The sequence below is a fragment of the Ochotona curzoniae genome, unplaced genomic scaffold, assembly GCF_017591425.1.
Source record: "Ochotona curzoniae isolate NIBS_2020 unplaced genomic scaffold, NIBS_Ocur_1.0 contig_2754, whole genome shotgun sequence".
In the NCBI taxonomy this organism is placed as follows: domain Eukaryota; kingdom Metazoa; phylum Chordata; class Mammalia; order Lagomorpha; family Ochotonidae; genus Ochotona; species Ochotona curzoniae.
Window position 1 is genome coordinate 7433977 of NW_024465582.1, and position 26488 is coordinate 7460464.

The 26488-nt window shown below is 46.2% G+C and overlaps 1 protein-coding gene across 2 annotated transcripts in view; it reads right to left on the bottom strand.

Annotated features, from left to right (window-relative positions):
• The window catches only part of RETREG1 (reticulophagy regulator 1), a 93611-nt gene that overhangs the window by 18907 nt on the left and 48216 nt on the right, over positions 1-26488 (bottom strand). Inside the window, exon 1 of one of the 2 annotated variants that reach the window (XM_040977427.1) lies at positions 14703-14723. The exons of the other annotated variant lie outside the window; for it this stretch is intronic. The gene's annotated coding sequence lies outside the window, so the exon portion shown is untranslated. Of the gene's footprint in view, positions 1-14702; positions 14724-26488 lie in introns of those variants that run through there. 2 annotated transcript variants of the gene reach the window in all.

Genomic DNA, 26488 nt, shown 5'->3' on the forward strand with positions numbered 1-26488 from the left:
TGTCTCTCCTCTCTGTATATCTGCCTTTCCAATGAAAAAATAATAAAAATAAATCTTTAAAAAAAAAAAAAAGAATGGATTTGGAAATTGAGAGAGAAGTACTTAATGCTGACATTTCATTAAAAACATCCTTGTGATCCTGATGGGAAGAGTCTCCAAAAAGAGCTATCAGTAGCACTTCAAGCAATGTCATGAAATGAGATCTGAAGCCAAAAATGGTTGCCAGCCAACAGGCCCTTCACCAAGCGGAGAAAGGCCAGTCTCCTGACAGGCCTGGTGCTGTGAGGAAACCGCAGACGCAAGAGATGAAACCCAGGATGCACCTGATTTGGGGTCTTATGATGGAGAAAGCTAAGCCCTTTACTTACAGTGGACAGCTGTGATGCCACAGGCTGAGCAGCAGGCCCCAGGGATTGCCAGAGAGCTGGCCTGCTGGCCCACCTTGCGGGGGCTCTGCCAGCTCAGGCTCAGTGGCCTACAGGCCTCGATCTTTACTGACCCGTTCTTTTCATCCAGTCAGTGAGACAAAGAACCAGAAATTCTGTGATTGATCAAAGCAAGGACCTCTGATTTCATTGTAAACATGGAGCTGGAGATCTCAGAGGCGGTACACAATGTAGAGACAATTGTCCCCAAAAACAATAGATGTTGCCCTGTTGCCCAATAGCTGGGCAATAATCTAATTTTCTTAGATTTTTCAAGTTGGGGTTTAAATGTGTTGTCAGGTGCTATCCTTGCGCATTATAAGACATGGCCAGTGTTAAGCTGGTTCCCCCATATCAGGTCACACTTCTTTCCTTATCTACAATGATACAGATGATCTACTAATCCCAAACCATGTTGACAAGAAATTGTGTATGACTCACAGGCTAACTGGGGACCAAGAAGGCAAACGGTGCGGCTCGGAGGTATTCTGTTCAATCCTTGCCAAGTACTCAGGGACTCATCACGTGGACATTTGATTAAGGCTTGGGACAGATTGCTGTTTTTGTCTAAAACTCACCTCTATGTGATTTCTAATTGCACTTATTAAAAGAGGAACAAGAATTTAATGACACAAACACAAGTAAGGGACCATTCTAAATTTTAATTCTCACCATCTACCAACACTCTTAGCTGTTGTGTTCACACAGTTTTTAAAAGGTGATTAGGGGCTTGACGGCATGGCCTAGCAGATAAAGTCCTCGCTTTGAACGCCCCAGGATCCCATATGGGCGCCGGTTCTAGTCCCAGCGGCTCTACTTCCCATCCAGCTCCCTGCTTGTGGCCTGGGAAAGCAATCAAGGATGGCCCAAAGCTTTGGGACCCTGCACCCGTGTGGGAGACTGGAAGTGGTTCCTGGTTCCTGGCTTCGGATTGGCTCAGCACTGGCCACTGCGGTCACTTGGGGAGTGAATCAATGAACAGAAGATCTTCCTCTCTGTCTCTCCTCCTCTCTGTATATCTGACTTTGTAATAAAAATAAATAAATCATTTTTTTAAAAAAGTGATTAGTATTTGCCCTTTTCAGTTGATTCCAATTCCTTTCATTTGGTTTGCAGAGAAATAAACAACTGTTAAGCATGGAGTTATTGGTCCAGGGCTCTAATATGGTCCCAGCTGCTGAACTTCCAATCCAGTTCCCTATTAATGCACCTGGGAAAACAGGAGAAGATGGCCAGATTGCTTGAACCCCTGCATCTATGGGAGACCCAGAGGAAGCGCCTGTCTCCTGGCTTTACAGCGGCCCAGCTCTAGCCACTGTAGCCATTTGGGAGTAAACCAGCAGATAAAGATCAACCTCTCTCTCTCTCTCTTTCTAACTCTACCTTTCAAATAAATCTTTTTTTAAGAAAATGCTATTAGTTTGCTTACTGTGCCAAATGTTAAAGCAACAGTCACTTAAACAAGAGAGCAGACGCAAGAGGCTGAGGGCTGACATGGAACAGCTGTAATGCTGGAGGCCCTGGCCCTTTCCACATTGTTGATCAAAGAATCTGAAATCACATTTTCCAACCCATAGTTCAACATAGCTTCTGCTACTTACTGCATACTGCCACCAGCAGGAAGGCAGAAAGGAAAACAGAAAAGGTTTCTTCCTTCCCTTTAAAGTCCCTGAAACCTCCCTGCACAGCATCCACTCAGCTCCCGCTGGCTGGAACACAGCCAGACCTTTGGCCATACCTAACCACGTGAGTACAGGAAACGTGGTTGAACCTAATGGATCTCAGGATTCTCCTGCCAAAGCACCAGAGGCTGGAGATCTGGGAAGAACCAGCAGATTCTTTGTGTTCCCATTTGTCAAACTATGCAATTAGAATAACAAGAACATCAGGCACCCAGAGATGTGAAAATAAACACAAGTGACTCAGTAAGCTCAGAGCTCAAGTGGTGGGCACATTTATGTAATGAGAATTACGTTTCAGTAAAACCATAGGCAAACATTGTCTGCAAGGAGTCAGATAACAGTAACCATTATGTTGGCTGTATGTATGATGTCTGTACTCCACTTGGTCATTCCAGCAAGAAGGCAGCAAAGGTAGACAATATAAAACAAATGAACACGGATCTGGTCAAACTCTATTTATAAAAAGACAAAACAGCCTGCAGGTTGGGTTTGGCTTCCAGATCACAGCAGTCACCTAACTCAGAGTCTGTGGGCTCCAGACACCTCTACGCACAGCACTGATGTACATAGCCGGCTAAACACGAGCCATAATGAGAATGTTACTAGAATGAGAGGAGACAGCGCTTCCATCCATTGGCTCACTCAGATGGCCAGGTCAAAACCCAAGCGCTGGGAGCTGCATCCAAGCCTCCCAACTGGATGCCCGGGGGGTATCCCACTTGGGTACAGAAACCAGTACCTTGCCCATCTTTGCTGCTTTCCCAAGACCATTAGCAGACAGCTGGACAGGAAGTGGAGCAGCTAGAACATGAATCATTGCCCATATGGAACGTCAGCCCTACAGGCGGCGGCTTTCCCTGCTACACCATCATGTCAGCCCCACATCTCCCATTTATTAAGCATCTACCAAGTGAGAGGAATTAATTCTATTAGGAGTTAACTATTCCCTATAACTCTCACAACAACCAGACAAGCTGTATATGCAGGAAAATACCTGTATTTTTCACAGGACAAAGACAGACACAGCCAAGACATGGCAGTACCAGGATAAGAGCCCAAATTTTCTAGCTCACCCACCAGTCTCCCGAGCCTGCTCCTTTCCAGACAAAACAATGTGCTGCAGGTTGTGGATGAACATCTGTCCTCCACCTAACAATAAGTGAAATATGTGGACACTAATCCTCGTCCTGCAACTAGCAAAGCTGCTAGTAACATGTGACTTGTGAAGCACAACGACAAAGGCTTCCCTCTGATCTTAAAATAGTCCTTGCTCTCAAAGTTTATCCTGGCTTTAGCAAGGAGACACCTAACCTTCAGATTTTCCTGGGTAAAACTGCCAAAGTCTTGAGAGCATGGATAAGTGATGGGGGGATAAACATCAGTGTTCCATCAACATTCCTGGAGACTTGCAGGGTCTTTCCAAGGTTACCTAAACAAACAACAAGCAAGATCACTGCCCAACCTACCCGCCCCTGCCCTCCCCAACAGAGTAGACACTGCTGATGTGTCATAGTGCTCTTTCCAGAAACTTCCAGCAAGATCTCATGATCCCTATCAGAGCTCCAAGCACAATTTCCATTTTATAGAAGCTGGCATAAAAGCATAAAGCTTTGTGCCATCAAACCCTCAACACTTGCCTTTTGGGACAAAACAGCTTCCCATTTTCCTCTCTGCTATGTCCAAGGGAGGGATTATCGGTCACTTCCTTGAATGGGGGTGCCACTGCTTGCTGCATCTTAACTTACCAAGCAAATCTCTTCTCGTTTCATCAAGTCAATCCTACGTTTACAGTTTCTCTATGTGTGGACTCATTTTATAATTAAATCCATATCTTAAGGCCTTCCTTACCACAAATCTCTCTCTAAAATTGAGTTCTCATAATATTTCAGAATAGAAAATTGTGACTATTTGTGGGATTATCTTCAGTTTATACTCATTACTTTGTAGGGGAACTTACCTGCTACTAATGTCCCAAGCTACTTCTGAAACAGATATACGCCACAGAATCTGGGAATCTTGCATAAACTAAGCACTCCAAGCAGAAGAAGCCAGTCATTTCCAAGGAATGCAAACACACTTAAAATGTCACACTAGATCCTAACATGAAGTTGATAATTTTAAAAAAGATTTGTTTACTTCAGAGACTGAGTGACAGAGTGAGGCTCAGAGAGAAAAACAGCTCCTTCACTCCTCAGCTGGCCACAAAAAAACCAGGCTGTGTCAGGCTGGAACCCAGAACCTGGGACTCCCGCTGGGTCTCCCTGTGCGTCACTCATTCCCTGTGCTTTCCCAGCACGTTAGCAGGGAGCAGATCTGGAAGTAGAGCAGCCAGGACTTGAACAGGTGCTCCCAGGTAGGATGCCAACAGGTGCTCCCAGGTAGGATGCTCAACCCACTAAACAACAAAGCAGGCCCTTTACAGGCAACTATAAGATGCTCCAATGATAAACGAATTTTGCTTGCTTTATAAAACAAAGCACTTCTTATAGTCTAACGAAAGCAGCCTGTGAAATGCCACTTCCTGATCAGAGTAGTATTGTGCACAGCTGCTTGATTCTGTTTACACAGATAATAAGGAGATCACGACAGGCTGGTAATTACTGTGTGACATTCATTAACCACCACCACCATGTGTGGGTGCCGGCCTAACGCAGAGTTCCAATCTCGCCCCTACAAAACACCTGCCTTGGGCAACGCAGAGGCCCTTCATAAGTCACGGTCGCCAGGGAGGGGGAGCACTCTAAGCTGCCACTCTTCCCCTCCTCTTTGCGCGTCAGGCGCTCTGAACTGCTGCCTGCCACTTCCACATCCGAAGGGGAAGCCAAGACCCTCCCGACAGCCACACAGCAGTGAAGGGCTGTAATTTGGTATTCACCCAGTGGGAGGCCACGACACCCAGGGCAGGTCAACTCTGCACAAATGAGGCTGAAGCAGGAACAAGGGTGCGGGCAGGTCTAGAATACTCTGGAATCACTTTTGGACTGTGATTCATCTGTATTCCCAGTGAAAGCTGGCTCATGTGAAGTTAGACACAAAGTCCTCCTGACCATGACACAGCTCACGGGTGTCTCCAGGGACAGCTGGTACCCTCCCTGCCACACAGTTTCCCAAATGCAGCATCAGGACAGTTTGTGCCCTACGTGGACGGCACTGCATTGCTACATCCAGGTCTGTCCTGGACTTGAGAAGATCGCTTCCTGCGGTGAAGTTGGGAGAGAGCACACGAGTGAGAGGCTCTGAGCACAAGCCACAGCACCAAAGGGAAACCAGAAAACACGGGCGGACCTACTGTGGTGGCACTGTCTCGCCTCCTTTCAGACGACTCCCTTGCAGAAGCCTCCAGATGAGGTCATTCCTACCCTGGCCAAGAGCCTGGAGCCCTCACACCCTGCGGGAGCTCACTTGGATGTTCCCATTCTGACTTCTCTCTCTCTGGTGCGTTCATGAGAACAGCTGAAAAAGCAGAGTTTTCAAACTCACTTCTGCCTGCAGGTCTTTCCTCTGTGTTTGGCTGGGTCTCACCATGTTAAGAATACAGGAAGCACGGGGATGAGCAACAATGGGGGGGTGAGCACCCACAGACGCAAGCTCAAATCCTCGGCAGGGAGCTGAAAGAGAAGCTGGGCTGTTGGAGAAAACCAGATTTTCAAAGCTACCTTCAGGCACTGCAGGCGGATGCCCTACTTCCTCAAAGGCAAAAGGGAAGTGGTATACTTCTTCCTTCACATCTCCCCCCACCCAGCATGGAATCACATTCAAGCCTTAAATGAAAAATTAATATTTTCTCTGTTTCTTATCAGGTTGATCTCTTGTGGGGCAGAGGCTGTTTCCTTGGCCGCAGGATACAAGCCCTAACTAGTGCATTCCATTGAGGGTCACAGCTTTGCATCCAGCAGCTCCCAGTGGCCCTCCCTGCTGCACATCTGGCCAGAGCACGCAGGGGTCTGCAAGACAATGGGCCCAAAGGCCAGAAGGAAAGCCACAAGACGTGTATTCCAGAGGGTCCCACACACTTGTGTGAGAGGGGAAATATGGTTCCTACCCCAATTTTTAAGTGGCTCAGTCAGAAAACAGGACCACTTAGAAGTCTGACAGTGTACCTAAGATGAAACTAAAACAGCACTGCATGAGACAAGGGTGCTCTGAGCTGAAACACCTCCTGTGAACACTTGGGTGTCCCTGAAGTCGCATTGGTTCGAAGCAGCCTCACTCTCCAACCACAAGGAATAAATGCATGCATTCACTCAGCACATCCCATGGGGTTCTAGGAAAGGACAAAACAAGATAAACCCAACATGCACCCCCACAACCCCTGGCAAACACAAGGAGCACACACAGGCTCTCACCCAGCCCCAGCTGGAGTATACTTCAAAGCACTTCAGATAGAGGATGCTGCTATTGTGGCTCAGTAGGCTGGCCACCATGTACTGTCCTGCAGGTCCTCATCCAACTCTCCGCTCTGGCACCTGGGAAGCCAGTGGAAGATGGCCCAAGTGCCTGGACCCCTGTTACCCACGTGGGAGACCTGGAGAGAGCCTCAGGCTTCGGGCTTCAGCCTGGCCTAGCCCCAACTATTGTAACCACCTGGGGAGTGAACCTCCAAAGGCAAGATTTCTTTCTCTTTGTCCTTCACTCCCTCTGTAACTCTGCCTTTCAGGTGCATAAGACTTCTTTTTTAATAAACATCCTGTAAAAAGTAGTTTAGAAAGCTGGAGTTCCTTCCCCCTGGACACCTGCCCCAGTCAGCAGAAGGCACCACGCAGAAAGAGGGCACAGGCCGCTTGCTGGGCTGGGTGCTCCCTTTCCGTGACCTCCAGCAATCATGATCTTCACCAGGATGAGACCCAGGCAATGTGGGTGTTTTTGTTTAAAAGTGATACATGTGTTTTGTGTTGCTAAGGAACCCTCTAATTTACAAGTGGCTATCAAGCACTTTTGAAGACTTATTAACGAGCTGCTCACTACATACAGAGGCACTTCTCCAAGATTTTTGTGCAACACTGAAGTAAAGGATAGTTCATTTCAGTGCAGAGATTTTTAAAAATCCATCCATAGTTTTCTCATAGTCTGGATTTCCATGAACTTTCTCCAGACTCTTTATATTTAATGTAGATTACCACACTGAATGTCTAAAACAGGCCTGTAAAGTAGGTTTCATTACCCACACTGCACAGATTAAATGAAATTTAGAAAGATGATGTGACTTGCCTAGCTGACACACAGTGATGTGACTGGTAGCCAGGATGCAAAGAGCTGTACATCATTTCAAAGTCAGTGCTATCGGCCTCTCTAGAGAAGGGCTGAAACAGTTAAACGCTTAGACTCACTAAGCTTCAACTAGAACAGTATTCTGAGAAGTGATCTCACGTGTCAAGACTCTGGACTAATGAAGCGCTACTTGGCAGGGTGAGAGGTCACGGGCTAAGATTTTCAAGAGCTAGTTGTCAACTTTCACAAGGACACCCTTCCCAATCTTACAAGACCTTTTCTGTTCAACAAAGTCCCATACTTGTCCATCAGTATTTCTGAGGAAAGGGCAGGTTCCATGTCCCCTACCCTTAGACCAAAGCCCTTGGGCTGCCTGACCGACAGGAACCTGGGGACAATGACATGATACCAGTTTCTTAAGAGGCTGGCAGTTTCTAGTTCTCACTTCTGGATTCCATCATGCCCCTAACTAGGAAAAGCCGTATTTATCACATTCTTGTTTCTAAGTAGAGCAATGATTTTTTTTTAGTAGCAATGATGAATAAACACAAGTAAATCCAAAGGATAAAGCAGTTTTCCAAAATGTTTAGCTGTCCTTGGGAAGTGCTTCTTAGAGAGAAAAAAAAGGGCAACTTATAAATCTTAGATCTATTTTAACGTGGCCAGGAAAACACATTCAAGAAGAGCTAGAAGATAATCTAACAGGATCTTGAGGGTATTGCGATTACAGCTGATCTTCCCTTCTCCACAGTTCTTTTTTTCATTTTTAATGTTTTTATCATCACAAATGAACAGCTACAGCATAGTTTAGTAGGATATTGCTTTCTGACAGTTCAATGGCAGGGTGTAGGTGGTGTAGGATTTTCCCATTAGGCAAGCCTTGTACCCACGTACCTCCTGCAGAACTCAAGCCTGTTGTGTGCTCAAGGAAGAAAACAACCAAACAGAATCAGCCAGAGATTTGTCATAACGAGACAGGCGGCAGACAGCAGGTGCAACCCACATAATCGGGCTTTGCCTTGTCAGTTGCACATTCTCCCAGTGTACTACACTCCCTGCTTTGGTCCTGCGAGCCAAAAAGTGGCCCACGGCATTTTAGGGATGGCACTTTGGGCTTACAAAACAGCTTTACGAGGGACTCAGCTACTGGAAATCTATTTGGGAGTTGCAAGGGTTTAGGAAGCAAGCTGTTTGTTGACTGGTGATTAAGATACCTCACACAGAACAAACTCTTACAAGGACAGACTGTCTTGTCCTTCACGTTCTTAATCAATTTCAAATATTAGCCCAGCTGGGTCAAAGCAGCATAAGTGGTAAACATTTTCCATGACTGTGTGCAGAGGAAGAAGAAAAATCAGTAACCCCTTCAGCAAATCTCTATTGAATATCTAAGTGCGCCTCGGGGGAAAATAGGTACACGTGAAGACGTAGCACAAGACAACTCAATGTTCTTATCCATGACCCACAACCACTTCCACACAAGCTCATGAGAATCACTGCTATGGTTCTCTTTGCAACTGAATTTCCGGTGAGCTCCTGTGGGTGGCTTGGACTTGACTGCACCAGAATCAGCAAATGCTGAAGGTGAGGGCTGCCCTCCCCAACAAAGTCAACATACCAGCACCTCATGGACCCAGCAAGGGTCTCCACATACTACCCCCCTCCTCCCTGAGTGGCAACATCCCGACTTTCTGAGCCATACAGACTTTGTTCCTGAGTATCCAACCTGCCTGCTGTGTTGTCACCATCAGATCACACAAATGTCTAAACAGCATAGACTCAAGGGTCAGACACCTGCCTTTGAATCACAAGCATGTCACCTCAGGGATATGTGGGTTCAGTGTATGTCATCTCTCTGTGCCTATTTCCCTCCTGAAGGAAGCACGAGGGCTTTTTCAACTGTTCCAACACTGAGATATTTTTGCTCATCTGAATTCATTTCAACTGAAGGTCAAGACAAGAAGCCTGACTTACAGCAGCCTGGTCAGATTTCCGGGTGAGACTTCTCATCCTCACCCTGTATTTATAAGAAATGGTATCTCCAAAAGACAAGTTTTACCAACAGTGAAAATTATGCCTATAATCCAGCCAACTGAATTATTAAAGCTACTGGGTTGAAGAGTAAATTCAAATAACTTATTTTAAGCCTTCCAGAAACAAAATTCAAGACAATTGCTAATAACATCTCCAAACACTAACTAGGCCATTGCACTTGTAAAGGACCTTTGGTTTTCTCTTTTTTTATAGAAAAATGTCTTTTTTCTTTCTTACTTATTTGAGAGTTAAAACAGCCAGGATGGGGAAGGTGAAGAGAGAGAAAGAGAAGGAATAGGAGACAGACGAGAGAGAGATGGAGGGAGGAGAAAGGGAGAGAAAGGAGAGGAAGGGGGGAAAGGAGTAGGAGAGGGGGTGAGAAAAGAGGGAGAGGAAAAAGGAGAGAGGGTGAGAGAGAGGAGGAGAGGTAGAGCGAGAAAGAGAGAAGGGAAGGGGAGAGAGAATTTGCTCCCACGAACTGGTTCACTACCCAGATGCACACAACAGCCAGTGCTGAGCTGGGCCTGCAGTGGGAACTCAGATACAACCCAGGTCTCCCACATGAGCGGCAGGAAGCCTTAACTCAGCACCACAGCCTCCTAGCTTCTGCATGGTTGGAAGCTAGAGTTGAGAGTCACAGCTGGGAATTGAAGCCAGGCACTCCGATGTGGGAACCAGCAACTCAACAGCCAGACTAAATGCCACTGCTCCCAGAAACTTGGTAACCCAGAAACAGGAACATTTCCTGTTTCTACAAACCAAATACATGGCAACTTCAGCGGTTCAGAAGAGATGAGTAACAAAGAGGACTGTGAGTGGCTGGAACTGAATAGCAAAGTTGCACTTCCAGCAACCCAGTGGCGTCATCAGTCTACACCCAGCCTTTCCTACGGTCACTTGCAATGTCAACAGTCGCAGCCCAGAACCAAGAGCTTCTTTGTTTTTGCCCCACCCCCTACCGCAGCCCCACCCATGCCACACAGCAGCACTCTTGGGTAAAACCATTCGGCATTTTCTTCCCCTAAGTTTCCAACCCCTCTTATTTCCTAGTGTGTCCACCCTGTGCTCCATCTCCACCAATTCAGGCTGCATGCTTTAGGACAGCAGGGACTAGCCCCACGTCCTGTCACTGGGCACAGCAACTGGCAGAGATTCAAAACCCCGTAAATAACACACTGAGTGAACCATTGACTGTGTGAACACAGCCACCTGTGGTCAGTGCGCTGCTTTATCAACATGTATGAGAGCTCAGACCTCATGGGGCCGGTTAAGACACTGACTGCGGTGCCAGCACTGTGCCACAATGGGTAAAGCTTCTGTATGCAGTGCTGGCAGCTCTACTTCTGAGCTAGCTCCCTGCTAATGCACTGGGAGAGCAGCACAAGGTGACCCAACTGCTTGGATCCCAGCATCTGCGGGAGAACCAGAAGATCCAGTCTTCATGGGCCTAGCACGATGGCCCAGTGACTGAATCCTTGCCTTGTACACACCCAGGTTCCATGTAAGTGCCAGTTTGTGTCCCGGCGGATCCACTTCCCATCCAGCTCCCTGTTTGTGGCCTGGGAAAGCAGTCAAGGGCAGTCCAAAGCCTTGGATCCTGCATCCACGTGGGAGATCAGGAAGAGGCTCCTGGCTCCTGGCTTCAGATCAGCTCAGCTCTGGCCATTGCAGCCACTTGCAGAGTGGACCAGTGGATGGAAGATCTTTTTCTCTGTCTCTCCTTCTCTCTGTAAATCTGTCTTTCCAATAAGAATAAATCTTTAGAAGAAGAAGGGGGAGATGAAAGAGAAGGAGGAGTTCCTGTCTTCAGACTGGATGAGGTCTGGCTGTTGCAGCCATATGAAAAGTGAGCCAGCGGATGGAAATTCCCTGTCTCTCCCTTTCTAATTCTAATCTTGCAATGTCCACTTCCCATAACAGAGTGCAGGTTGGAATCCTGGAATCCGAGGTGCCCCACTTTTAATCCAGCTTCCTGTTAATGCCACTGGGAAAGCAGCAGATGATGGCTCAGATACTTCTGGGACCTTCCCAGTCGTGTGGGAGACCAAAATGGAGTTCTTGGCTCCTGGCTTTGGCCTGGCCTAACCAGGATATCTCAGCCACTTGAGGAGTGAAGGTGGTTGGAAGATCTCTCTCTTCCTCACCCCTCTCTTGCAAATACATAAATTTATCTTTTAAAAAGAGAGAGAACAAGCAAGAGAGAATTTCTGGCACCCAGTCCACTTCCCTTCATGACACACCCATCCATACTCCTCTACCCAAGCTATGCAGACATCTCATGGAGCCTCCTGCACCGCCACCCCGAGGTGGAACCCAAAATGAGGCAGACGAAGGAAACTGCGAGCCAGGCCTCTGGCTGGGACCGATCTGCGCTCCTACTTCTTGATCATGTCAGTTCCCCTAGCCATGCCTCTGTTGTCTCCCTGCTTTGGCACCCAAGACTTCCTAATTTAGGCTTCTGCCCTCTCACCTGCTCCAGAATGGCATTCTGTCTTGCTCTCTTTCCTTTCCTCTTAACTCTAAAAACAATGCAGTGATTTCGCAGGTTCTCACTGGAGTGTTAAGTGTCAGAGCACCAATGGCAGGGGAAGGGTCCTCCCTGTGCCTGCCTGCCCTCCCCCCAGGCCTCAAAGTCACCGGACAAGCTGTGCATGCAGCAGTCAGCGCCAGGAGGCCTGATGCCTCGTGAAGCTTCTAGCTCAAGCTCCGATTTAGCTCCCTGGCAGTCACCAAATTCCAAAGCAGGACTAAAGTAACATGAAGAAGCACCCGGATGCGATTCAAGCAGAACATGCTGCAATCGAGCTCCAAGAACAAGTCTGTCAGCAGATTCAAGACTTATAATAGTTATTTCTCTTGTAGACATGGTACCAAAGGACTCATTTAAAAGCATTTAATCTCACATTTAGCAAGACTAAACTCCTACCTAATTGTAATCTGTTCTCTCTAGCATAGCTCTGAACCCTCCCCCTCTCCTCCTGTACAGATAGGAGAAAAATAAATGAAGTCGAACAACATATGCTGTACAGAAAACCACCGACTGTCAAGGACCAAAGATTATGAACACACACAGTGAGGTGAGGGCGCATGTAATCAGGCATCGGGGAACTTGCTCTTCTCAAGTATGTTAGAAGTCCTTGGTAATAACACTACGTGTGTGTACAGAATACATACTTAGCTATGTGTGCTTGCGTATGTGATAAATTCTCCCCGTTTATTCTTTTAAGCAGTAAAACATTTTTGGAAGAAATTCCCACTTGTTTAGTGTTTATCACAATCTGTTAGTTCAAAACATTTGTTATCATTTACTCTATCCATTTAATTGTGATGATGTTGCATTTCATTAAAGCAAACCTTATTCCATTTCTGCCAATCCATTTCATCCCTAGAGTTTTCCGGTTCCCTAGCAATGTACTGCAAGTGTCAAACTGGCTTAAAAACACATCCCATTTAATGATTATTTCTTAAGAGCCCCTATCTAGTACACAATTCCATGCAGAGAGCTGGTGCGCAGAGAAAAAGAGAAAGTTCCAGGTTCAGCCACACAGTGGAGCCTGTGGCACTGCAGCCCTGTGTGTCACTCTTGGGATAGGGACAACAATGTATCTATTCAGAATGACAGAAATCCCTGCTCACTCAGAGATCAGGCAGGCCTCATGTCCTTGTAAACTAGTCAACCACTAAGTCGCAAGGTCTGAACTCCCAGGACCCCAGTAAGGATGCACACCATCTCCCACCTTACAAGAAGCCAGGCTGACAGCTCACTGTACCATAATATTCAAGCTAGAAGACAACTGCATGTGGCTTTTTATAAATAAAAGACAGATCATTCAAGCAAGAAAGGAAGGAAGGGAGAGGGGGAGGGAGGGGAAGGAAGAAATGTTATGGAGCTTGGGTCTGGCGCAGTAGCCTAGCAGAGCTAAAGTCCTCGCCTTGAACACTCCAGCACCCCATATGGATAGGTTTCTAATCCTGGAGGCCCCACTTCCCAACCAGCTCCCTGCTTGTGGTCTGGGAAAGCAGTCAAGGACGGCCCAAGGTTTTGGGGCCCTGCACCCGCATGGGAGGCCCTGGGGAGGAGGTTCCTGGCTCCTAGCTTCAGATTGAGCACAGCTCTGGCTGTTATGGCCACTTGGTGAGTGAATCAACGGACGGAGGATCTTCCTCTCTCTCTTCCTCTCTGTATATCTGACTATCCAATAATAATAATAATAATAATAATAATAATAATAATAATAACAATAATAGAGAAAGAAATGTCATGGAGCTTGTATATGCAATCCCAGTAGATCGGCCTGTCATCTTGGAATCAAGACTGACGTTGAAAGTTCTCTGCAATTATTTCCTTAACTGATTCGTTAATCCATATCCTGCCTTGGACACCTTTATAAATGTCACCTTCTGGTGACTCAAGGCTTCACACTATATAGAAAGCTGTTGCATTGTTCACCTAAATGTCACCTTAACGTCTCTTGAAGTACTGGAAAGGAATTGAGAAGCAAGCGGAAGCCAGAAAGCCACAGAGAAAGAGTAGCATTGAAGGACATCATTCACGTTGATAACAACCACACGTACAAACACGTTCCACCTACCCACAGCTGAAAATGGGGTGCTTGTCTTTAACGCAAGGACAGAATAGAATTTGGGGCTCTTCTCCCTGAGAGCTATGGTTTTCTGCTTTGTAATAAATTGTCAATGATCTCCTTACTGATTCAATAATTTTGTTTCTGAATTTCATATCTGACCCCAATTCAAATTTCCAGAAAGACAACTAGGTGATTCAAACAAGTTTTCTTAAGAACAATGTGGCCAGCACGGACACTGAGTGAAGGCCCAGGCAGGCTCCTGTTAGCAGGAACTGCTGCCTGCTTTCTCTGCTTCTCAATCCTCTCTCACAGACACGGACAGGAAAGAAGACACCAACACAATTAGTGAACTCAAAGAAGAGTATCTTTAAAAAAGTTTTGGAACATCTACATTGACATATTGGTTTAATATTTAACCTAAAAGAAATGTTCAACAAGTCTTTAAAATGCCAATGTATCTTTTAGTTCTTTCCTGGCTTACATTTCCAACAACGGTAGACTAAAGTTAAAAGTAAACTCAAGTAAACTCAACACTGTACAAAAATCACGTCCTCACTCACCAACACTTGCACGTTTCTAAGACCATGAAGTTACTTTTGTCTCTCTTCAACTGCTCCATCTCTTAGAAAACTCCATTTCAAGCAATTATGATGGCTTGCCTTCCCATTTTTTCCCAACTCTTAAACTCCTTTACAACTTAATATAGTATTTTAAAAAGATCACCAGCACATGAAATAATCTGAAGAAAAAGCATTTCTCATCATTACCTTTTGCCTGCTCCAAAGTCCTCACCTTCAGGCATCTCTGTGCTTCAAAAATAATAAGGGAGCCGAGGGCTGCAGCACCCACGCACCCGGAGAAGGAGCCCGAGGCTGGCCACTTCTCCACTTGCAGGCTGACTGTCAGGAGGAAAAACCCCGACCGACCGTGAGGTTCTTTCCTTTCAGGAGAAAAGCACGCCTTCGTTACTCGGAAAGTTGGTGTTGACAAACTTCCCAAGAGCCCTCCGGCCTGCCTTGAATGAAGCTAAGAGCTGGGTTATTATGACTGCCCCCTGCTAAAAATAAATGGGTCACCTCTTCCTGCCAGCACCGTGACAGGCAACAGGAGCAGGCACTGCCCAGCTGCCCGCATATTCCCCACAGTCGTGTGAGCAGGTGTCACCACCCAGCTGTTAACCTTTATTGGATGACTTCACCAAGGCCAGCCTGCCCTTTCTCTTGCCTTTTTTTCTTTCCTGGCATGACAAGGCACCCCCTCCTGCCAGAGAGTGCAGTGGCCAAGGGGCGAATGAAACTTCACCCTGGGTTATCAGGCCTGTGCCCTCGAGTCACAGCAGGGAGTCAGAGAGCAAACCCGGGCAGCAGGAAGGCCTGTGCACACGCAGGCAGCTGCAGCCACTCAGCAAGATCTCTGACTCAAAAAGAAAGACAAAAACCACGGCCATGAAGCAACTGCGTTCTGGCGGATATTGTCTAGTAAGAAAATCCTCCGGTGCTCCATGCAGACTTCTCAGTTCAGGGAGCAGCGAGCTTACAAACAGGCCCGGATGAGGTGTTCCCGCAGGCCATGGGTTTTCTGAGCCACCACTTGGGCCCAGTGGACCTGGGTATGTTTACAGCCTGGCCGGATGCTCCACCGGAGTCGAGAGTCACCAGCTACGCACAGTTGCCAGCTTTTTTAAAGAGGAGGAAGAAAATCACTTAAACTCCTTTTTCTGTTTTCAAAAAGGCAGTATTCCCTTTAGTGTTTCCATCAGAAATACTCCCTGAGGGCCAAAACGATCACAACTGCACACCATCGTGCTCAGTGAAATAAGCCAGTCCCCAAATGACAAACATCGCATGTTCTCTCTAACATAAGACAACCTTCACACAAAATACAAAATGATTATACATGGATAATGAAGTAGATGAACTGTATAAAGGACAGAGCATCCCAGGAAGTGACGATACATTGCAGTATGCATATCTACTCCTGAATGAAAGGAGGACTCCCAATGAAACAGACACCTTGAAAATAGAAGATGAGGTTTTTTACCTTTGTCTTTACCTACAATGCCATGACTTCCTTAAATAGCAAAATATTAAAATGCAACTGTTAATGAAGGATTGTATTAATGTGATAATATGGTGGAAAAACAAGGAAGAAGCAAGGCAAGGAGGAGGGAAGAAATCCCTATACCTACAAAACTGTGTCATGGAAAATAATAATAAAAATAAATACAAAGAAAAAATATAGAATCTGCTTTCTTTTGGGTGATACTCATTATTTTGTGATATAAATAAGTCACAAATTGAGACACCTTTTTAAACAATTTAATATTTCACCTAAGACAAATGTTTTTCACACTTACAGATTAAGAAGGGCAGACACGCAAATACACAGCTTGCACACCAGAGCTTGAAAAGAAGAGAGATACAAAGTTCAGAGTATACAGGTAATTTCCAGAACGAAGGCACCGTTGTATGCAGCTGGGGCCTGATCCAGCAGATAAAGACACTCCCTGTGACACCCGCTACCCAGACAGGAACTCAGCTTGCATACTGGCTGCTCCACTTGCGATCCAGCTCCTTGCTAATGCACCTGATACCCCTTGTGTCTGGGCTCCTCCCATCCATGGGGGGGAGGACACAGATGGAATTCCAGGTTCCTGGCTTGGGTTTGAACCACATTCAGACTCTATCCCAGTCTGTGGGAATGAACAAACTCTTAAAAAGGAATGTCAGGTTGTTAAGATTCTGAAGGATGAACTACTGAAACACTATGCAGGTGATCAGTGGTCTGATACCCCATCACCCAGTTCTAACTCAGCGCCAGTTAGAACTATTTCAGTTTTATATCACAAAGAGTTCCTTTTCATCCTCCTAAGGTCTTATTTTACTCTTTCTTGAAGAGTGATTCTTGTTGAGCTTAGCTGCATTCTACCACAGAGCTGAATGTAGCCCTGGAACCTGCCCTCCAATGTCTAAGCAAACTGATTTGTGCTATACTGTAACTGTTCCAGTTCAACTACCTACCCAAGAGTTCATGCGTTTGGAAACATAGTCACAAAATTCACATATCAACCATATCTAGAGGTAATGAGAATCAGGGAAGTTCATGAGACGCTGAGGCACAAGCGGGGGCATTGGGTTTGTTAATGAGAATGAGATGGGTGTGTTATGTCACCATTTGGGATGTCCACATGCCAGGGACCAAGTCTTGCCTCTGCTTCTGATCCAACATCCTGCTAATGTGCACCCTGGGATTCAGCACAGGACGGTCGGAGCAGTTGAGTTCTTGCCACAAACGCAGAAGACCCAAGCCAAATTTCTGGCTCCTGACTTTCTTTCAGCCTGGCCCAGCTCCAGCTTTGCAGATGTTTGGGGAGTGAATTGATAAGTAGAAGTTACTTCTCTCTTCTCTTTCTGTCACTCTGCCTTCCAAATAAACAAGCAAAATTTGTTAAGAGGGGTTGTCAAGTGCATCCACCGAGGGTTGACTCCTTGCTGGGCTGACGCTCTGTCCCGTCGGAGATGAAGAAGCTGACCTGAAATCCGCTGGACATCCAGAACCGAAACACTCAGAATACCAACGCAGTGAAAAGCCGGCCGTCACTGGCATTCCACTGAGATCTTCAGATGCCCTAACAGTGACCCAGTGACGCTGACTGGTCCACTGGTGACACAGCCAGGAACAGCCTCTGGCTGACTATCCCAGGACTCAGCACTCTTTGTCCCTCTCAGCTAATGACACAGCGGGGTGTACGTATTTGGCAAAAGCTGAGTAGCTAGACACCTCCTTCCTTACCATTCACATTCTGCCAAAATTCTTACATTTATTAACTAATTGAAGAGCACTTATTTCCCTATGCAATAGTATAGGAAGGGCCAAAAAAATCAGTGCTATTCAATGCTGAATGTTCATATTTCTTGGTGTCTTTTCTTTCACACAAACATTGATCTTAGAGTTTTGTTCTTATGTCTTTCATTATAGCTTGAAGCTTTGGAACTTTCAAGTATTTTTCAGATTTTTCTCATAAGTATATCAGACTTAACCCAGTTACCCATTTTATCTTCTACATTTTTTCTTTAAAGCTAAGCATATGGAGCATTCTCTTCAAAGCTCTTTTCAACCAAAAATAAACAACATTCTAAAACCAGCGTTTCTGTGCCCCTGAAGTTCCTACGTGGCCCAATCTGTGACATTTTGTCGCAAAAACAGAAGGCAGACACATAATCATTATGGTCTCTCAATTCCCATCCTGACTATGGCAATCCCTAGCCACAATTCAGCCATGTCCCTATGTAGCCACGTTATAGGGTGACCCAATATATTCCCCATTTTTTCAACCTAACCATTAGAACTTCCTCTTTTCAACAACAATGAATTGTCACAATCTGTCACAGAATCCATACAGAATGACAACTGGAATCATGACTTTGTCACAGAGCGTTCAGCTGAGCCACCAAGCACCTCTTGGGTGTTTCCTGTCCAGTCTGCGTCACATTCACTCTCTGTTTCAGGTGGTCCTGTGTTCCCTGGGAGACAGGCAGAAGTGAAGCCATATGGAACATGTGGCCTGCGCCTAGCGCAGCACATCCACCTGGAGATTCCTCAGGCATCAGAGGAAGGCCACGGACGCGGAGTCCACAAGTGACACACACAGGCCTGCAGAAGGCAAGTGGAAGGTGGGCAGAACAGAGGCATCAGCAAATGACAGGATGAGGCAGGAAGTGACGGGCTGGCAGAGGGCCCTGGGACAGACTACAGAGCTTTCCAGGCTGAGGCCTGTCCTAGCTACCATCAGCCACGTGGATCTCCACGGTCACACGGCACATGCATCATTCTGATTGGACACAGTGGTCTGCAGAACGCTCGTGCAAAGTACATATTATAAACCAACTAAGCATGGGTTTCAAGACATTTTTTCCACCAAAATACACTTATCCTTTCATTCCTTTGTCCCTTGAGCCTTCTGAAGTCGTAACGCTTCTGAATGAAGTTTAAAATGTGTTGCAGTTTTGACGCTGTGGTATCTAGGAGTTAATGTGCACAGGAGTACTGACGTGAAGTATTGAATCTACAAACACCCTGCTTGCTCCTCATCCTGTAGGTCCAGCCAGGGAGGGGAGTGCTGGGGTGGACAGAGGAGAAGTCCAGGAAGTGGCAGGAATTCCAGGTACAGGAGTAGCCTTGGGAGATGTGGACAGGAAGAGGTAATGGCTTGGCACCAGCTTCAGGAAGGGAAAGAAAAGGATGGCATGAAAAGAGGGCAGGTGCCCAGGCTCACCCTCACATGTCCTGGTAACACTGACTTGAGTTTTGTCCTGTGACTACCAAGATCCACTTCATGGCACTAAACGTGATGTCCGCCTACCTCACACAGGGCCTGGTCAGCTGCAAGTGACGTCATTACGGCTCCATTCCCTCTCTCCTTAAAACACAGTCTCTGTGGTCAAGCCAATTTCTCTCTTCGTTTATTCCCTTTGCCATCCTCCCTCCAACCCCTCCAACAACTTTGGTAAAAAGTCCTGCAGGAGTTTAGTCATCAGGAGAAAACCCAGCTCTCTCAGTGGCTAACGGAGCAGGTGATTCCTGCTGCCCGCCGGGGAACCGGTCTGTGCTTGTATAATCTTCCTGCTTTCTTGAGGCGCTGATCCAAGCCTCCAGGCGCATTTCACAGCAGAAGTGCCTTGACAGAGAAGCTGTGGTTCCAAGAAATTGACAACACATGGCCCACAGCAGCCAAAAAACCTCTGGCAAATTGCACAGCTCTTAGCAAATCAAGGGAAATGGAAATTTTCTAAGTCCACACAGCAAAGAGAGACATTTTTGTGGATGGTGAAGACGGGAGTGCCTCAACCAGAGTCAGCCACAGCTGAAAGCACACCTTATCTTGGGCAATGATATACAACCCTCTGTTTAACTATGGGTTATGCAATACCTTTGTTCCATATTGATTTTTCTTATCACATTTTACTTATGTCATAGTGAAAATGTTTTCATTCTTTGGAAAGCAATCAGAAAGACATTTATTGGCTATACAGTTGCCTGGTGTTTGGTGGAAAAGCCGATGAAAAATGGAGACTTACTCAGTTTAACCTCAAGAAACTTTATCAGTATGAGTGTTTATTTGTTGGAGGGTGCAGGTCAGGTGGCCAGAACGCCTCCTGTGAGTCGTTCAAAGCCTTTGAGCTGTCTGGCGGCCCGAAGCCTTGGCTGGGTGAGTGCCACCTGCTGGCCCAGCCTTGGATGGGGATGTGCGATCCCCTGGGACTTAAGTAACTCCTTCAGGGGAAGTATACCCCCAGGCCAACATCCTCCAGAGTCCAGAAAGAGGAAGAAGGAGCCCCTTGGGAAGCAATTACCACAAGAAAAGCTGGGTATCTGGCTGATCTGGCTATCCCTGCGGGGAGGAGGCTGGAGAAGGGCGTGGGAAGGGAGGCTACCGCAAGGACTTTAACTTTAGAGACCGTCTCTCTAGTTCTTAGGAAGCACAGACTCCTGGAATAACCTGATGGTTGCTATGACCTCAATCACTGCCGGAGGAGACACCGTGACTTCAGCTGCATGGTTTATCTTCTTTATGGCACACCCCATGTCATGGCTGCAGAGGGTGAAGACCAAGAGGCTTCGTTTCTCTCACGGTATAAGAAAAACCCCTTCGTCTTAGCATATTTTTATGCTGCTACAATAGAATATCTGCGATGAAGTATTTGCTAAAGAGCAGAGTGGGGTTTTTTTTCCCACACAACTCTATAGACCGAGGAACTCTGGCCTGCACCTGCCAAGGGTCTTCTGGGTGCACCTTCCCATAGCACAAAGCAGAACAGTAAGAGGAAGAGAGGGGAAAGTGGCCGAACCCCGGGAGCAGGAACAACAGGAGCCCACCAGGAGGCAGCCCAGGAGGCTTGGTCAAATCCCTTCAAGTCCCACCCCTCAACACTCACACCAGCAATCAAGGTTCCAAGCACAGGACCTGCAGGGGTGCATACTCAAACCACGGTCCCCTTCATGGACAAGGAAAAGCACTGCGCATCATGAAGATCCTCAGAGAGAGAGGTGTTCAGCGAGAACTCAAGCTGCATTCATTCCTCAGGAGCGTCCTGGGGCATCCTGGGAGTGTACACACAGTCTATTTGTAAGAAAACACTTGTTTCAAGTAATCTTGGGTTTACAGATTATACAGACAGGAGAGCAAGCTTTCCTCTAGGAAAATCATCCAGAAGTCTTCATACTTTTACATCACCGGGTGCAGCTCTCACGACTCAGAACTGACGCTGGCACATCTTAAAAAAACAAAGACTTTGTATTCAGGTAGGCATTCTCACTTCTTCCCCTCTCCCTTCAGGATCTCATCCAGGCAACACACTGCCTTCAGGAACAGTGCCCACCGAGTCTTCCAGGGTCAAAGAGTTGCCCAAGTTCTCCATGGTTTTCACGACCTGGGGCAGTTCTGAGACCTGAGAAGGCAGCCCTCAGGCTGGGTTGGTCTGATGTTTTTCTCATGATTAAATACTACCAAAACTCACAATGCCATTGTGGGCGTGGGGGAGGAACACTACAACGTGAAGACCCTCTCACCACACCCGGTCAGGGCACACATGACGTCCACCTAACTTCTCCTGGTGACAAGGATGTGACGGCTTGCAGAGAGGAGTGCTTGCCAGGTGTGCCGACTGTTGAGTCACTCTTTCTCCCTTTCCACACTCTAGTTTTAGGAAGCAGGACATTGGGTCCAATGCACAAAGAGGAAGGAAGGGCACAGGGGACAAGACTGCCCATCCTGAATGGAGGCCATCAGACAAATCACTGGGAATCGTTCCATCTGGGAGATTTGTCACCTTCTCTCCTTTCTTGTCTCACTTATTCGATCATTCATTTGTCTGAGGGAGGCTCATGCACTCACCGCATCCATTCGTTCAGTTATAGTGCAGGGCTACTTTTTTTGCTGCTCAAACTGTCCTAACTGCTTGCTCTCTGACCCTGGCCTACTCGACAGGTGGGGGACACCTCACTCCGCACTCTCAGGCATGCTCCGCTGGATCAACTCTACCCCCACCCTCTCCAGCTGAGTTCAGCGTTGAACTGAGAGCTGCCACGGCTTCCTAGATGACTCCATTTCCCTCCTACCAAGGGCAGTGTCAGAGGCAACACCGAGATGAGTCCAGAAACAGGAGAGCCGGCACAGCAGAGCAACACCCATCCATGCATCCGTCTCCATGACATGTGGAACACGAGATGTCCCGTGAGCCCCTTGACGTGGTCAGTGGTGTCTGCAGGAGTGAATGGGCTGGACCACTTCCGACACGTTCCTAGGAAAGCCATGAGTGACAAGATGCCAATTTCCCCCTCACTTTATTACCAGAATCTCCAAGATTTAAACCACATCCAAGTTTCCATCCCATGTGTTCTGTTAGCTTTTACCTTTCATGCTTCTTTCCTATTTTAAGGATGAGAGGAAGTCCAAGGTTTAAAAATAGAAACCAACTTGGCTCTTTTACCTGTCCCCGCTTTTAGCATCAAGCCATGGCAACGTCATAAACACAGTTCAGTGTAAATTCTCACAGTGGAGTCACACTGTCAGCCAGCCCTGTCACTCCGCTTGTTCATTACCAGTTTTATTTTCTTTATAAGTTGAGTTTCTATTATTTTTAAGTGAGACAAGAAGTCACGTGTTGTGCTGGTACCTGTAAGGGCTCCTTCTCCTCCAGCTCCCAGGCCCGTACAAGGCTGTTCAAATGTAAACATCATCCCACTCCTAAATATAAATGAAGGACAAGGGACACGTTGTGTCAGAAGCCGTACAGGGACCAGGAAGCCACGTGTGTGTCCACGTCACCTGCAACAGATGTGTGAGTGAGGACATGATGTCTGCATACATTCCCTGGGGAGATCAGGTCTCTGCTCAAGCTGTGGACCTTCCCCCACAGAAGTGCACCTGGCCTCCTGCGAGCAGAAAGAAAGGGAGACTCTCTCTACAGTGAGAAACAACTGCGCTGGAGCCCCTTCCGGACTAGAAATGCAAACCTTAGAGGTACACGCATTGGCTCTCCCAGAGAAGCCAGCTGGGAAAGAGGCTTGGCTGGTGAGATGCCACCCTCCTCGGCCCTGCTCAGGAGTCAAGTCAATGGCAACTCCAGTGACGTGGAGCCGGCACCGAGTGCTCCAGGGTGCTGCCATCGAGGCTTGCCAAGAGAAAGGACACATGCATTCACACACACACTCACAGGAAACTTCCAAAGTTCTGTGGGAAAATGCAATTAGAAATCTAACTTCATTTTAGCATATGAAAAAATTTTGGAAACCAAGCATGATTTTTTTTTCAGAATATTCCTTTCCCATGAACTTTCTGAGCACTTCTCATGTGCATGGATTTCAGTATCTTTGGCAGCAAAATAAACTTTTTAAAATTCCATTTTCCGTGAATGTCTTCAAGTTATTGCTTGTACATTTATTCATATATATGTATAATATATTATAAATTCTATGAATGTTATATATCATACATTATAAATTTATAGATGTTCACTTTATAATACAAATTTCTATCTTATGCATGTATCTTTATTGTTTTTATTCTTTTTATTATGCAGTTTTATAGGATTAGGGCTTCCCCCTTTTGCCTCCTCTTCCGCTCTCCCCGTTCTCCACTGCCCCAACTATTTTCTCCCGTATTACCACAATAATACAATCCTCCGGCTGAGGTCACAATTCCAACATCCTGTCATGTATGTGTTTCATGACATTGTAAGTCTGAGTAACGGAAGAAAACCTAGCATCAGATCATCAAGTTCCACTTAGCTGTTTCACTGACATGCCTTCCTTTATTTGGGAGTACAGATGCATAATGCAGCACTTCTTTGCTTCCTAGCACTCCAGTCTCCATTAAACAGCTCATTTATGGGGAAATACGCATATACTTGTTTGTTTCTGTATTTTGCTTGAAGGTTGCCTTATATCAGGGAAAACAAATGGTATTGAAATACCACATCAGCAAAATGAAGACTAAAAACCATATGATCACCTAAATAAATGCAGAGAAGGCATCTGATAAAATTTAACACCCCTTCGTGCTAAAAACCCTAAGCAAGATAGACATAGAAGGAACATTCTACGACAACAATCAAAGCAATGTATAAAAAACCCACTGCCAGCATTATACTGGACGGGCAAAGACTGGAACCTTTTCTACTAAGATCCAAATCTGGACAATTACGTCCACTTTCACCAGTGCTACTCAACACAGCACTGGGAATCCTCACCAGAGCTATCGGGCAATAAAAGGAAATTAAAGGAAGAAGTCAAATTATCCCTTTGCAGACAACATGTTTCTATAAATAGGAGAACCAGAAGACTCAATAAAGAAACATGAGAACTCACAAGAGAATTTGGCAACGTAGCAGGACACAAAATCAATGAGCATCAATTGACCTTTATACATGCAAACAATTCCATGGCTGAGACAGAACTTGTAAGAATGGCCCCACTCAAAATAGTGGGGAAGAACCTTACATCTTGGAATAACCCTAACAAAAGATGTGAAAGACCTCTATGAGATGCCTGTCGAAAGAGGAACAGATAAACAAACCGTGGTACATCTACTCTGGAATATTACTCGGCCATTAAAAGAAAAGAAATTCTGTTTGCAACAAAATGGTCCCATATCTTTTAATCTTTATACTCAGTGAAACATGTCAGTCTCAAAAGGACAAATACGTTCTTACTGGTATAAAGCAAACTTCAAGCAAAATACCTATTTGTTAATATAGTCATCTTATTTATTTGAAAGGTAGAATAACAAAAACAGGGAGATTTCCATCCCCTGGTTCGTTCTATAAATGCTTTCACCAAACAGAGTGGGCCGGACTGGACCAGGCTAAAGCCAGGAGCTCTATCTGGGTTTCCCACATGAGCGGCTGGAATCTCAAGCACTAGAGCAATCACCTACTGCCTCCCAGAGTACGCATTAGCAGGAAGCTGGAATGGAAGTGGAGGGGAGAAGTAAAGCTAGGCATGCCGTATGGGACTTGTGAATCCCGAATGCTGGTTTAACCCGCTGCACCAAATTGCTCACCCACTCTGTATTACATATTTGAGACAGAGGCTGGCACATCTGCTGGACTTGCAGGTTAGAGACTCTACAGGAGCTGCAGTCTCATGCCAGAGGGTGCTGAGAGTCAGAATTCCTTCTTCATTGAGGAACCTGTTTCTGCTAAAAAGGGCTTCACTAATTGCATGAGGCCCACACCCACTATGGCGGGCAACTTGCTTTCCTCAAAGTCACGTGATGAACAGATTAAACACAACTAAAACACCCGTGGCTCCACCTGCCTCAGGGCACTGTGGCTCCGTGGTTCCGTGGCCCCGTGGCTCCTGCTGCCCCAGAGCCTTGTTGCCCCATGGCTCCGTGGCTCCGGCTGCCCCGGGACACCTGCACTCTGTTATTGCACGCTTTGGCCAGAGCTGCACTCTGCTTCCGACCCCGCCTTCTGTTTAGGGCTCCCTCTCCCCCTCTCCACCCCTGTCATTTTCCCTGTCCCTGGAAGGCACTGGATCAGGACTCAACTACTTAGGTTCCTGTCACCTGCGTAGGAGACCAGATGCACTTCTGGTTGTTTACATGTTGGGCTGGCCCGGGCCCAGCGATCACAAGCATTTGGCGAGTATACCAGTGAATGGGAGCATGTTCTCTATCTGCGGCGTGGCTGTGCACACCTGTCTTTCTCCCTCGTCCTTTCCTTCTCCTCTAACACTTAAAAAAAAACTTCAAAAGCTAATAGAGTGATTATGTGATGGTTAATCAAAATAATTGTTTATACCTTGGCAAAATTTCCAGTTACTCTAATTTTTTTTAAAGATTTGTTTAATTTTATTGGAAAGTCAGATTTATAGAGAGAAGATGAGACAAAGATCTTCTGTCTGCTGGTGCACTCCCCAAGTGGTTACAATGGCCAGAACTGAACCAATCCAAAGCCAGCAGCCAGGAGCTTTCTCCAGGTCTCCCACACAGGTGCAGGGTCCCAAGGTTTCGGGCTGTCCTCTATTGCTTTCCCAGGCCACAAGCAGAGAGCTGGGTTGAAAGTGGAGCAGCCAGGACATAAACTAATGCCCACATGGGATCCTGGCACATTCAGAGCGAAGGTTTAGCCATTAGGATTTTGTGATGTGCCCCAGTTACTCCAATATTTTTTAAGTTTTCTAACACAACTTATTGGTGAAGAAAATTAGTGAAAATTTTTTTTTCTAGAAAATGTGCTACAGTAAAAAGGTAGTCCAGCACTTAATAAACCATAAAAAGATAATAGGAAAAACAGCATTCTGAAATTGATATGCTATACATAAGATGTGATTTTAGACGTATTATCACAATAAAATTAGCAGACAGTGATTTTGTGGGAATTACAATTAGTGTAAATAGAAAATGAAACTCTAAATTTATCTTTGTGGGGGCCAATGCACACATTCAAGGTGGCCACAATCTTTCCTGGAACTTAGCAATGGAAATGGGTAACTGCTCTTCTTTCAATGAAGTTTGAGTAGAATTTTTATTCAAGATTATGTCTTG